The sequence below is a fragment of the Carlito syrichta genome, unplaced genomic scaffold (genome assembly GCF_000164805.1).
Source record: "Carlito syrichta isolate Samal-C Ts95f unplaced genomic scaffold, Tarsius_syrichta-2.0.1 Scaffold309429, whole genome shotgun sequence".
NCBI lineage: Eukaryota > Metazoa > Chordata > Mammalia > Primates > Tarsiidae > Carlito > Carlito syrichta.
This window is the reverse complement of record NW_007253525.1, coordinates 175,769-190,735: the sequence shown is the minus strand read 5'-3', so window position 1 is coordinate 190,735 and position 14,967 is coordinate 175,769. Positions and strand designations below refer to the sequence as shown.

The 14,967-nt window shown below is 43.5% G+C and overlaps 1 protein-coding gene across 1 annotated transcript in view; it reads right to left on the bottom strand.

Annotated features, from left to right (window-relative positions):
* The window catches only part of SERPINE2 (serpin family E member 2), a 63,285-nt gene extending 48,318 nt beyond the window's left edge, over positions 1-14,967 (bottom strand). The window contains exon 1 of the mRNA XM_008067234.2: positions 14,879-14,967. The gene's annotated coding sequence lies outside the window, so the exon portion shown is untranslated. The remainder of the gene's footprint in view (positions 1-14,878) is intronic.

The following is a 14,967-nucleotide window of genomic DNA, read 5'->3' as shown; positions in this document are numbered from 1 at the left end:
TAGGCAACACAGCAAGAACTCATCTCTACAAAAAATTTAGAAAATTAGCCAGTTACAGTGCATGTCTGTAGTCCCAGCTACTTGGGAGGCTAAGGTGGACGGATCACCTGAGCCTAGAAAGACCATGGTGAAATGTGACCATGCCACTGCACTGCAGCCTGGATGACAGAGTGAGACCACAACTCAAAGAAAAAAAAAAAGGATTCCAGCAGCAAATGTGGAGCCATAATTTCCTATTTTTTACTAGATGACATGGGGCTGCTTTGAGATAAGTTCTGACAGCCATGGAGGTGATACCTGAGTAGACATTTTCCCCTTCTTTTTCAGTTTTCCATTCTGGTTCTTGTAATAAGTCTCCTTTTTATTCAGGCTTAGTGCAAAAAACCCACACAGGTTTGGCCCATCCCAATCCTTCAGTGCAACTTTTTGGCATTGCAACAAATAAGACAGTCATCCAAAAAGAGTTTGGACTGGGGACAAGAGATAGATGGTCCTGATTCCCACATTTTAACTTCTGGGGAAAATTATATGAGCCATCTTCCAAATTATATTAAGCAAGTAAATAAAATATGTGTATCTATAGGCACAGAATCTGGAAATGCTTCCAAAGAAAAGGGATTGAGGGATGGGGAAGATGTGAGAAGATAGTTAATAACTTCCACAAGTGCATACCTCATCAACAAAGGTACCTGCGTAATCAATGTTCATATACCTAACCCTGAATTGTACCCCACATCTTTATAATAAAAAAATACATTTTAAATCTTGAATCTAAAAAAAAGAAAGAAAAGGTTCCTGTGCTTTTATCTCCAATTCTTTGCTTTTTTTGCTCTTTTCTCTCAGTACAAAGAGTCTGTAAGCAAATACAATCTCAAAGAAATAGTTTTTTAAAAATGACCAGTCTATATTTACATTTTTTTCCTAGCAAGCAACCATCACATCATAAAAGTTCTTCAAAGCTTAGAAACCCTCTGAAGCAATAGGAAGCATGAACTTGACTTGAGTCGCCCACCGACTGAGCATCTTCCTTTAGCCTGACTCCCCTTCCTTTATCTCAGTGGACACTAATACTTTCTGAAAGGATTTAGATGTCGGGGGATGTCTAACTATTTCCCACAAGAAACCTGTGACCACTTTGACACAATTGTGAAACAGGCCTGTTGTCTAGTCCTAGGCCTACCTGCATTAGGCAAGTCACATACCGGCTCTGTGACTCCGTTTCCTTATCTGTAGCTCTTAGACACCACAGGACTTTCCTTCTTGGACCTGCTTGCTCCCTCTCCTTCACCAACATCCAAAGCTAAGACAGAAGAGCAAGGACTTCTGGAATTCAAAGTCAGTGACAATGAAAGTTCTCCTTGACACTTCTATATAATCTCTGGGATAAGATACTGCACTGAGGAATCTTTAGGGAAGAAAGGAGTCAAAGTTTCTTTTTGGCATCAAGTTGCATTTTATAGGAAAGAACGTCACCCCAATTTCTCATGGCCAATTGCAGAGATGATGTTCCCCAATGACGGAGCTGGAAGTAACTGCATAGGAGATGGGGAAGAAACATTCCTACAGCCCCTACCGTGTGCACAGCCCTGTGAGCATGTCATCTCACTGAATCTCACACTCAGAGATGCAGAGAGATTGGGGAAACTGCCCATGTCACGAAGGAGGTGAGGGAACACACAGGTATGCCCACCTTCGTGAGATTGCTACTGCCAGAGGTTTCTCCAAGAGAGAGGGTCACCTGCCTTCCTCCTGCCCAATCCCTCCAGGTCCCTTTTCATGCGCTCATCAAAACACAGGATTGGTGTTGATCCCATTCCCCTTCCCCCTGGTTTTGCCTCTCCTTTTATTCCCAGACACAGAATTGTTTCCAGCATATCGGATAACCCTCTCCCACACTATAGGAGTTAGGCACCCCTTCTTCCAGCATACATTCTTTATTTCTTTGCCTAACTTCTAATTCCCATACGTGCTTGAATATAAGGCACCCCCAGATAAGACAATCCTTCTCTCTTCCCAATGAGAAGATCCCCACGCTCACCCCACACGTTTTGGTCAATCTGCCTAAATAAACTTGATGACTAACATGTGAAATCACATATATTATGAGTTAGAAATAGTACTTTTCTTTCCACTCCCACCTTCCATGAAGCAATTTAACTGAGTCTGCCCAGGCATCTTCCACATGCCTGTGCTCACTTTTTCAGTTGTCTGTTTCCCCAAGCATAGCATCTCCCTACCTTCCAAGTTGCCTGTGATACAGCACTTTTCAAATAGATGGGTGGCACTGCCACTGAAAAATCTGCCCTAAGCCACGAGAAGCCCTTCATAGTGCATCAAAACCATTGCCCTCAGAGAGAAAAAGATATTTATGATGCCCACAGTGCATTATTGACTGTGCTTTAAAAAATTTTTTTTAAGTCAGAGGCTTACTCTGTCAACCAGGCTAGAGTGCAGTGGCATGATCACGGCTTACTGCAGCCTCGACCTCCTGAGCTTAGGTGATCCTTCCACCTCAGCCTCCAGAATAGCTAACTACAGGCACACAACACCTGCTAAATTTTTTTTTTCCTGTAGAGATGAGGTCTTGCTATGTTGCCTAGGCTGGTCTCAAACTCCTGGGCTCAAACAACCCTCTCACTTTGTCCTTCCAAAGTGCTAGGGTTATGGGTGTGAGCCACCATGCCCAGCCAACTACGCTACTTTTTAACATGAAGGTGAAGTGACCTCTAATAGTCTTAATAAAATTTCACCTGAAAGCGAGTAGCTAGCTCCTCAGCAAACCCATTTCTGCTTCTTTCCAACCACAGATGTGGACTACATTTTCTTAGCCTCTGATGTAGGCTGGATGCATATAAGTCTGAGTTGCAATCAATGAAATAGGAGTAGAAATGATATATGCCATTCCCAGGCCTGGCCTGTCATGGTCTCCCATAGGCAAGTTTTCATGATCTTTCTGCTTGACCAGCTTGATGCTGACATGCACCATGACCTTGACAAGTACCTGTTACATAGAGACAGAAGGAGGCTGGGTCACTGCATCACCAGGTTTCACACAGCTATGCCTACTTTGGGCTTTGGACAAATGGAAAATAATCTTCCATGTGTTTGAGTCATGGTACATGTTTGAGTCTATCTGTTACAGCAACTAGCATTACCTTAACATACAACATTCAATATTTGACAATTGTGATGTCATGACCTCAGAAATAAGTACTAAATCAACATACAATTTCTTTGCTTCTCTTTAAAAAATTTAACCCCCTTTCATCATGCAATCTCTATAGGTATTAGTAGTACATATTGATGAAGAGAACTGCAGACTAATGTGCCTTCCCCGTCTGTTATCAACCAGTCACTCATGACTCATCCATCCTGCTCTGTCTGTGAACTCTCACTAATGAACTTATCCAAACCTTTGCAACATGAAAGATTTTGTAAGGACCCAAATAGCAATTTCCTTCTTCGTTTCCTATTAGGCACACTGTTTTGGTTTTTTTTTTTTTTTTTTTGAGTTGGAGTCTCATTTTGTCGCCCAGACTGGAGTGCAGTGGCCGCTCCCGGCCACCGCAGCCTCGACCTACTGGGCTCTGGCGATCCTTCCGCCTCAGCCTTCCAAGTAGCCAGAATTACAGGCACGCGCTACCACGCCCAGCTGCTTTTTTGATTTATTGTAGAGATGAGGTCTCGCCTGCCCAGGCGGGTCTTGAACCCGCGGGCTCAGGCAATCCACTCACCTCAGCCTCCCAAAGGTGCGGGATTATAGGCTGAGCCACCGAGCCCGGCTAGGCACACTGTTTTTAAAAGGAGACAGACACACTCTTTTTCATAGAGAAAATCCGACATTTCAGTGCTTTTTAATGACTTATTAAAAAGCATTGCTCAGGTACCAACTTGTCTGCCTGGCCCAGAAGGCACCAAGCCTTAATGCAGTTTTGCATATTACTTGCAGTCATGAGTGTCTAATGAAAGTAAAAGTTACATGTGAATAATACTTCACACTTTTCCAAAGTTGCCCATGAAAACTTTCATCTTCTTTTTTCAAGGAAATTCATCTCTACTCTCTGAAGGAGTTATCTGCTTTATTCAGTCATAAAGAGCATGTGAGAGACTAAACAGCCAACTCTTAGCTGATACAAATCAATAAATACCAATTCTATAAAGTTTAGGGCAAAATGCATCTTGTGGAGAGAAAAATATAAGAAAAAATGAGGACTGTGTTGCCCATGAGGGCTATCTAGACATTCACATTTATCAGCTATGTGCCAGAACGTCACTTTGTGCATAGAGACTTACTTCTGTCACATGCTATCATGAGTATGATTGACACTTAAGTCACTTCTCTGTGAAGGGCTTGACATTCACACTACTGAGCCTCCCGGCAACTGCCTGAGAGCTGGGCATTATCACCCTGCTCTCACAAAGGAAGATCCTACACATGGAGATGTCCTGCCACTTGCCCGGGTTCCTCATCTACAGGACCATCTGGGACCACCACCCTCTAATGCACTGAGGCAATGCACAGAAAGCACCTTCTTGGCCTATGGCTCACATGGGCATCAGTGACCGCTCCAGTCCTCAGGGTCAGACTGTTCTCCTGGAGTCCTTTTATAACCAAGAGGGAGGGGAGAGGACTTCCATGCAGCTTCTCCAATGATTCAGTCCACCTGACCACTGCCAGCTTGACCTCCCAAATTTCTCATTGATATCATTCATTTTTGTAGCTGATTATTGACCCAAGATGGGTCAACAGGAACAAGATGGCAGTAGTAGAACTGATCAGATCCAGTGGAAGAACATTTTATCAACCTGTGCATGATGATAATAAGAAGTAAATCAACTCTGAGGTAACTTCATTTTTGCTTTTAAATCCTCTGCAGACAACGCATCCCCTGATGGCCTCCCCATCCATTACAGTATGCCACTGTTCTAGACCATAGAATTGCTAAAATATCACAGATGTGCCCTTTCTATCTAAATAGATAAGCCCTTCAAAGACTGGCCCGTTTTGTAGACACTTTTGTGTCCTTCTAAGCACCTGTTACAGAGTAAGTGCTCAAAAGCTAGCTCTTCAGCTGCACGCCACCCTCAACTCCCTTGAAGCCCTGTATAGGGTAGACACACCAAGAGCAAATCTTATGGGATCTCTTTTACAGTCTGGGAAGAATCTTCCTCAAGAACATGGGAGCGGACAAAGAGAAAACATGACCGAGAACAAAAAGGGGACATGAATCAGCCATGTTGTCTAGGGAACAGGTGGTAAGAGCCAACAAGTTAGTGGGGACTTCTGGGGGCTAATCAAGGGTGGGTGATAGGTGATGGTAGTTCTGTTGCCACACTGTACCCAGACTTGGCATCCAGGGAAGTAACAGGTGACTGGAGTCAGAGACGTGAATTCTCAACCTGCCACGGCCCTGATGGTGCCAAGTAACTTGAGTCACTGTACTTCCTATGTCCCTGCCTGTGCATCAGAGACAGTGAGATAAAAGAAAAACATGCTCATCATCTCTATTCACTAGCTATGGAAATGGAGTACAGAGAGGAAGTATTTTGCCTAAGGTCAACAACTACTAAGTGTAGAGCTGGAGTTTAAACCCAAGTTCACCTGACTCCCAACCTATGGTTTGTCCAGCAACATTCTGACCTTTCATCAATGGAGGCCTGCATTGTTGCTCAGCTACATGGCTTAGCCTCAGTCATTCATTGAATAAGATAGATTTGAAGGTTCCTAACAGGGAAGACAGGACACACAAAACGAGAACACAAGATAAAGAAGAGTACAAAAACATAATTTTGTCACTTATTCTAAATGTACTTATCCTACCCAAAGACATTTTAGACTAAGGAGTGACTTATATGTATGGGAACAAGTATGTCTTCATACTTTCAACTATGCTAAATTAATTCACATTAGTATGATTAGCACTTTGATATTCATGATTTACCACCCGGCTGCACAAGAACAGGTTTATTATGAATACTCTGGCATCTTCAGACAATCCTCCAAATTGCTATTTTAACTAACACATCATTAAGAAATTAACACAGATTTGGCATAAGATGAGTCTTTTAGTAAATACATTTCAAAGAGAAAAGTCACATCTTTGGGGGTTAAAAAAAAAAAACTATCTTTATAATTAAGTCACCACACAGAATCTCCCTGGCGTGTCCCATTTCACAGTTAGACCAACAATTCAAGTGTGGGCATATACTCAGAATGCTGTATAAAGTCCCAAACGGACATTTACTAGTAAAATCCTAAAAAATCATATCAGTGGTAGCAGAAAACACATTTCCTATCTGGGAATGTTTGCTGAGGTGAAATCCAGCATTCTTAGAACTCTTTGCTACACAAAGGGAATTAAATCATAATTTAATGACTATGTGCTTTAAATACATTCAGTACATGTTTAAAATGGTTATTTCTGGGTATCTGGACATCATCACGGTCGAATGACTTTTTCAAAGTCTGATAAACCAAGATGAAAAGAGAAGTATTTGGATATTGCCCTTGCAAAAACCTAAATATTAAGCCTAATAAATTATTTTTTGTATGGCATAAGGATTTATTTATTCTTCACTAGTTACCTAAGGGGAAAAAGCACCCAGCCTGACAAGGCTATACTACCAATGTGTCCCTAGAAAGACCTCTTGGTAACATGGCTGTCTACATTTCCTCACAGATGCAAGGGTGGAGTCAGCGGGAGGTTATTTCATGCATCCTTTGCTCCCTAGCAGTACCTGAAGAGCCTGAAGCCTGCAGAAAGGCCAGGTGACCAGCTGACCACTGGGGACTACTGCCCACTGACAGTGTTACAGGAAAGGGGTCTGGAAGCAAAGCATGCATCGATACAGAGCAGGTCACTCATTCATCAGGTCACAACAAAAACATAAGTCTCGAAGTTAGGTCCTCACCTTCACTAGTGTGACAAATATAACCCAGTCAGAGCCACTTTGTGCCCTGAAAGTCAGCTCTATGGACATTTTTGGTTCCTCTCACAACTGTGGCTTGGTACCTAAAGTATACTCCCCATTTCATCCTCACAACATATAAGGGATAATTTACCTTTATGCCCAACTCACAGATGAAGAAACCGAGGCTTGGAGAAGTTCAGAAATTTGACTATGGCTCGTGATCTCTAACTTGTAACTTACAGCCTCTGACCGCTGACCTCCAAATCCTCCAATCTCTTAATTACTATACTATAGAGGAGGAAAAGGAGAAGGAACTTGAAGAGGAGGAGAAGGAAATCTCTATTATTTAGAAGTGATACATTTTGAACTACAGGTAACTATAAACTTTAGGAAAAGTCAACTACCAAACAGATTTCAATTAGGTATCTTAAAAAGCATGGCATACTTGCTCTTAGGTTCTATTGAGTTTTATCCAGCTCAGCCTAAATTATTCCCTTGGACTCTGTGTAAATGCTCTCTACCTTCTCAATCTAAAGGTCAGTACTAATTTTAGATTTCAGTCCCAGGAAAAAAAAACAAAAAAACAAGAGTCTAAGGAACAAACTGGGGGCCCAAAAGGCATAAAAACATTAGTGAAAACATAACACAAAAATACTGTCCTCTTTCAGTCTCGTGTGTTTTGGTTTGATATCCTTACTAAAGGATACCATGCAGCACAGTGAGAAGATAAGTTTTGAAAGGAGGTGTGTGGCTTCACAGTAATTTCTTTTTCAGAAGGTATAAATATTGACAGGATGTAAATCTTTCAAAATTCATATTGGCTAATAGTTCCCACATTTACAGACCTGGGTCCAGGCTCTGGCATCGATACACACAGGCTGTGTGACCCACACATACAAGGTGTATGACTATGGACACTTTGGTTCCTCTACACCCTTCTTTCCCAACTGTACTGGGAATGATACTACTAGCTCTCCTAGACGCAGGCATGAGACTCAAGGAGACCACACACAGCCTCTGTCAACCAAACTGAAAACTAATGGCAGTTGGGAAACACCAGGCACACCCCCTCAATAATCTCTCCCCTGCTGACCATAGGGTTGAACATGTGACTCAGTCTCAGCCAATCATAGTACCCCATTTCCCTAACCACAGCCATTAGGATAGGGAAGGGCATATGACCCAAACTGAGCCAATCAGAATTCTTCACTAGGATTTGTTCCAACTGGACCTAACAGGGAAGTCCTTCTTTTGGCTTTGCTCATGAATTTGTAGGGAAGTAAGCCTGGAGCTACTTGCAGTCATGGTTTCTGAGGGAATAAAGACAAGAGAGGACAAGAGACAGTCTTTGCTTCCAGTCAATTTCAAGGCAAGAGCCATTCCTGCCATACCTGAGGGTGGGCAGTAGCTTTCCTGTGTTTCTGTCTGTGTTATTCTGATTTGGATTTGAATTTCTGCATTTGTGAGCAAAAGATATAGTGAAAAGATATAGTTAATAGATCATATAATCTGCACAGTGGCCAAATCTTCAATAAAAATAACTTTTACTACTGTTATTTATGTATCACTTTCCCAAAAGAAAAAAAATCCATTTTTATTTCAACCTTATTCATTTTTGAGGTGGGTTTCATATTTGGCATTAAACTCTCTCATACATCCATATCCACTATCAAGACTTGGCCCATAGAAACTTAGAATAAAAACAAGCAGTATTTTTTTCTATAGGTATATTTGCTGGCACTACATGGGTAGGGGGGAAGACTGGTTGGAGAAAGAGAAGACACTGATGCTATTTTTGGTATGCTCTCAAGAGAAATTCCCCAGGTTACCAGAGTTTTCACTGGGGGAAAGACAGGCTTACAAAAAAAAAAAAAAGTACATCTACCAAGATTTGCTGCAACTACATACAGAAAATGCATTGTGCTTCTTCATCAGATTTTTTATTTTATATTAGAATATCCTCCATATGATCTTTCTCCAAATAATTAACTGATAAAAAATGGAAAAGCACAGTAGGTCCCATTCTCAAATGACCTTCTGAAGCAGCGGGAAAAGTCTGAGGTCAGATTATAGCAAAAGCTTGAGTATTCCCGATCTGATCTTGAACTAAGGTGTCCACTCCAGCCTTTGCATGAATCCAAGGACATGTGCATCAAAATGCATGAATGGAATTACAAATAGTCAGAGAATTGCTTAGGCTCAGTGGCCATCTCTGTGCACAGAAAGAATCCCAGAAGATATGCTGACTTCTGGGGACTGGGCTTACATCCAGACCTAGAAATCGAACAGCGGAATAAAGACCAGACTCACTGTGGAAATAAACTTGGCCTGCTGTGTGGAAGGTGGTGTTTCTCAAATGAGAAATAAAATAGTACTAATCGTTCAGTATTCTTAGACAAGTTGGGAACTTGAAGATAACAAATAACCTAAAGATGTAGTTCACTGCATTTGACTCCATTCTGTACCTCAGGGTATTTATTTTTTTTTAACCAACATTGATTTTCAGATTAGGCATGCAATCTACTCTAAGGAAAGATGGGTTAGAAAGAGAAGATGGGCACATTTATGGACAGAGAACAGGTTCACAAAGAAAATCCAAGTACAGGGGACCCATTTTATTGAACATCTCTATAAATGCCTCTAAGTGGGAATATAAACTAAATCTTCATGTTGGCCCCAAATACTCTTTATGAGTACATTCAGCATTAGCTGAGTGATTTTATAGGCTTCAAAAGGAGAGAGAGACAAGAACTGAAGAACTTTATGGTACATAAGAACAGAATAATGCATTTAAGAAATCTAGATTTGTCTGGGCGCAGTGGCTCAGCCTGTAATCCTAGCACTTTGGGAGGCCAAAGCAAGAGGATTGCTTGAGCCCAGGGGTTTTGAGACCACCCTGGGCAACTTGGTGAGACCCTGTCTCTACAATAAATCACAAAAACTAGTCAGGTGTGGTGGCATGCATCTGTAGTTCCAGCTACTTGGAAGGTTGAGGTGGAAGGGTTACCTAAGCCCAGCAGACCAAGGCTATGGTGGCCATGAGAGTGCCATTGCACTCCTCCAGCCTGGGTGACAAGAGTAAAACTCCAACTCCAAAAAACAAGAAAGAAATCTAGATTTGCTGTTTATGAGAAAACTGAATCAGAAAGAAAAGTTAGCCAAGAAGTTACAGGTTTTTTTTAAAAAATAAGACACTTTTGAGATAATTTCTTTTAACACACCCATTGTACAGACAAGGAAACTGACTTCTAGATATTGAACAATACAGGCTGTTGGTGGCAAAGCCCAGATCCTCTCCCAGCCTGCTACTTCCACCAAATCTGGCAAAGATATCAGAGCAAAAAAAAAAAAAAGTCACATCTCACCATCACCAAGAAGGTTAATGGAAATTAAAAAAGCATTCTCCTACCTTGTACAAACTATGAAATGCAGAGTGCAGCCCAGCCAATGGACCTCAAGGAAGACAGACCAAGTCCATAAAAGGTTCAGGTGAGGTTAACTGAAGCGAACAAGGCATAGAGCACTTCTGTATTAGACTTCCGATTTTTCCTAAGTAACATTTTATCTCAAAAGACATGGTTGATCAAAAATGTAAAAAGTGTGAAGATATATATTAAATTTGGATGTACCAAAAACCAGGGGTGGAGGTCTGTGGGGAGAACTTCCTTTTAAGTCTAAAATATAAGCACTCTTCCATAAAGCATGCAGTAAACGAATAAAAAACATAACTGTGGTTTAGTTCAGACAGCTGTTAAATACACACTGTGGCTGGTCCAAATACAAGTAAAACACAGGCATATCTTCATGGTGCTCAGCATCCGGTGAGTAGAGCATGGTGTTGTAACACAGACTGCCATCACAGGTACATAAGGTAGGTGGTACGTATGTGTGCACACTGCATATGCACCATAGAGGGCTGGGAGCAGTGATTTCCAGGAAGGACTTTCTGGGCCCAAATGTTGAAAAGGGGGAAATCAGTTAGACAATGAACACAGGAGAAAGGGAATTTCAGCCTGGTGAGCCCATGGAGCACTGTGGAAAGTTTCCTGGCTAGACACTGAGAGAAACTTGAGTTCTGGGCCAGGACAGTCCAAAGGCAGTCGAGTGACCTTGGGAACACATGGTATGAAGCTGGGTACCAACTGTGAAACAGGGCCCACCATGTTTCCATGGGTGAGGGCTCCTGGGGTAGCCCGTGCCTCTATTATAGTTACAGAAATCCCACTGGTGGGGATGTGGAATTGACCCCGCCCATCTCCACCCAGGGGGCTTGTGAGGTAGTGGGACAGTGGTCAGGTTTGTGGAAATAGTTTGAAGATAGCAGAGGCTGCAGTCAACACTAAAATTCCGTATTAGCCACCCCACAGAAGTTCAAAAGCATCTTGAGAAACTTGGGTACAATAATAAAGACGATAGAGAGTGCTACTTTCCATCTGATATACCCAACCTGTGATATGTCATAGTCACCCCTTCAGAGTTGGGGTTTAGCCAAAAATCAAGAGGGAGGCATTGAATTTTTATCAGGAGGGGCTGGAAAAAAGTCACACCAGCAATAAGCTGGAAGACAGAAGGAATGCAAAACTAGGTGCAGGAAAATAGGCAGTAAGCCACTAGGGAGTCCTAGGCTGCTGAGAATCATCTCAGCCTAGGGTCGCTAGCTCAGAAGTCCATGGAAACCAGAAAACTACTGTAAACAAGGGCCACAGGTCTAGAAGGAAGGAGAAAGCACCCAGCCTCCAGCATACATGGGTACTGGAAACTCAGCCCTGGTTGGATGTTGCCACATGGGAATGTAAGTATAAAACTCCAGATATATTACTTCAATTTTTGTTCAGGCCAACATTTCTGCCTTTGCTATTTCTAGACTCTAAAGCAAGACAAGGCCAGTGTGACTAGAGCAGAGGTTTATGGGATTTCACAGCATGAAGAAGCAACAAGGCTTAGTGACTATCAGGATGTGGGCGGTGGGCGGGGTGAGGGAGAACCCCAGCATCACTGTGAGGCTTCTGCTGTAACCTCTTGGTGAATGGTGCAGACACTGCCAAAAAAAACACAGGACAAAATCTTGGCTAACCGTGAAGCAGATATGGGGTGGCAGTGAAAATGAAAATCCATTTTGGACTTATGTTTTTGCTGTTGTTGCTCATGTGTTTTGTTTTTTGCCTAGAGGACAAGGATAAGTCCATTACTGTGGATAACAAGTTGGAACACTGGAGAACGCTTTTAGCTAGGATACCAATCTGGGACTCACTTCCTAGTGTTGATAGTTGAAGCTGTAGGAACATGACTCACCTGAAGACCCTACAGAGAGCAGAGTAGGGTGAGAACAAACCCCTGGATAACCCTAGGAGATAGAGGAGATACCAGGGAGGAAGAAAGAAAACTAGAAGATAGCAACCAGGGAAGAAAAAAAAGCATCACAAAGGAATGCAAGAGCCTACCAAATGCTGCAGAGAGGTCTAGTGAGTGGCCAGTCTAAGACTGCTTGCTCAAGGCAACCCCCTTGTGTCCCCTCCTGCTCTGGGAGATTTTCTCTCAATAAATCCTAATTTTTTTTTTTTCTTTAAAGAAAAGATTGCTTGTTCAGGAAATCACCAGGTCCTCTCCTTTGGGGATACGCTGGCCAGCATGCAAAGATCTGAGCAGGAATGGGAGACCAGTTAAAGAGTCATGGTGGTCACCACAAGTGAGGTAGGGATGGAGGAACAAAGAATGTTAAAGCATTTTAAAAATACTGCTAAAACAGTGTTCACAGGCAGAGACTGAAGATAAAAGTGAGAGAGGAGAGTAAGATTCCTGAGAAGAGGGAGGAGTTGGGATTCAGGCCACGGCTGGAGGCATTAGTCATTGCTAATGGAGGCCTCTCCGCTAAATTTCTCTAGGTTCCCAGTCCAACTTGATTTTGCGTCTATCATTCTACCCTATTCATTTTTTATCACATTTTATAATATATTTATGTTTGCTTTTTGTCTGTTTCTCCCCTTCCTCCCTCAAGAATGAGTTCCAACAGAGCAAGGATCTGCTCTATTTACCATCTATGAAAACCTAACAAAGTTCCCAGACACGGTCGATGCTTAAGAAGATGCATTAGATGACTGGATAAATATGGGAAAATATTCAGGAAGAAGACGGGGTAGGATGCAAATAGACCCTGGTAACCTTTATTTCCTGATAGAGTGGGCCACAAAGTCACCTGTCAAACCAGCAGAAGGGAAGAGATTGAGGATCTTTCACTGGGATTCCCAGTTTGCAACCTGGAAGGAAGGCACTTGTGGGTTGAAGACACTAAGGTACAGGCGTTTCTGATTTCAGAAGATGAACATCTCTGGTCAAGAGCAAGACTCGTATGTAGTTAGAGGACTTAGTAGCTGGAGCGAGTGGAAGTCACTGAATTTGAGATGGTCAAGCAAGTGACAGTTTAGAGCATACCCCAAATGGCCCTAGGGACAACAGGAGGAGAAAAAGCCCATGAACCAAAGTCCCGATGCTGTGGCAGAAGAACTGGCTGGAAAAAGATGGCAATGTAGAGGTGTGGCCAAGGACCTAGTCAGATGACCACCTCAATCTCTGACTAGTATTTAATCACCCATATGTGGAACTGGATATTAACATCCTTTGAAGACCAAGTAATATAAAAATTACACTAAGATGTGAGTTCATGGGAGGGTAAAAATTTTTTGCATAGATTCATTTTGGTGTTAGAATTAAAAATGCTTGCCATCTTCCTGACCTTCAGTAACTGTCATACACTGTACAATATTTTCAGACATAATTTTAATGAGTCAAAACTTGGGTGTTCAAAGAAACCCTTCAGATAATTTACACTAGCACCCTCATTTGCATAGTCAACTTTGTTTAAAGCTCGAATACTGCAAACAGCAAATAATTACTGATTTAGATATGCAGACCGTTGAAAGTGCCTTCAATTTCTGAAGTGCGCTTCAGGATACACAAATTAGCAATGTTGACATTTCTTCCAGTTCTCTGTGTCCAATTTCTGATATAAAATCTCCAAAGTACAAAATTATCACATCAATTGTTCCAGAACAGTACAGAGAAGTAAACTGCTTCCTGCCTTGAAAGAGGAAGTCAAACCTTCAAACACCTTCTTATGTTGGATGCTAAATATAAGCACGTTCTCTGCAAAGTAGTCAAAGCAAGACACAGCAGCATCTGAGATTTCTCCAGAGACACACACACAAAGATTCCGTTTCGTTCATTAAGACACTGAAACCTTCAATAGCATCTTCCATAACACCTGAAGGCGGAGTGCTGTCTTATGTAATAGAAACCTTCCCTCCCCGCTCGGTTTGTCGGCAAATTAAATACCTAATTCCTCCCAGAATGTCTGAGTGCCGTACTTTCCTCTTTACCTGAAGTCACTAACAACCTGCAACTCCCATTTCGACAGATGACGAACAGAGCCAAGACCGGCTTGATAGGATCAAGTCGGTTGCCACAGGCCAGTTTGAAGGCTCTCCCGGAGCCCCTGGTCACCTCCCCCCTGCTCAGCCAGAGGTAACAAGTAAGAGTCCACTTGTCTTTCCCAACCCGGCGGGGCGCAGGCAAACTACGGCGTAGGGGACGCCGGCGAGTAGCTGGACCCCTCAGGTTCAGGGTCACGGGCGCCAGCTCGGGTGGACGGACAAAGGCCACGCCGGCCCCGGGGCTCCTAGCTGCGGGCGCATCTGGACGCCCCAGCCGGCGCGGCCCCGCCTTGCCCTGCCGGGGTCCTGCCCCGGGGTCTCAGCGGGAAGGACCCGGGAGCCCGGCGCGCACCCCACCCTGCCCGAGGCAGCGGGAGGAAAGTTCCCTCCGCCTCGACGTCGGCGCCCCGGGTCCCGCCGGCCTCGCAGCCCCCGGGCCGGGCGCAAGGTCGCGGCGCGCAGCCGGCGGCGCGCGGCGCTCCGGGGACCGTCCCGAGCTCCCGGGGCGGCGCCGGCCGCGCCCCTCTTGCTCCCGGGACCGCGCAGCCCGCACTCACCGCCTCTCGCTCGGATCCCCAGGGGGCGGCCGCGGAGGGCGGCGCGGCCGGAGTCGAAGCCCGGTGTCGCC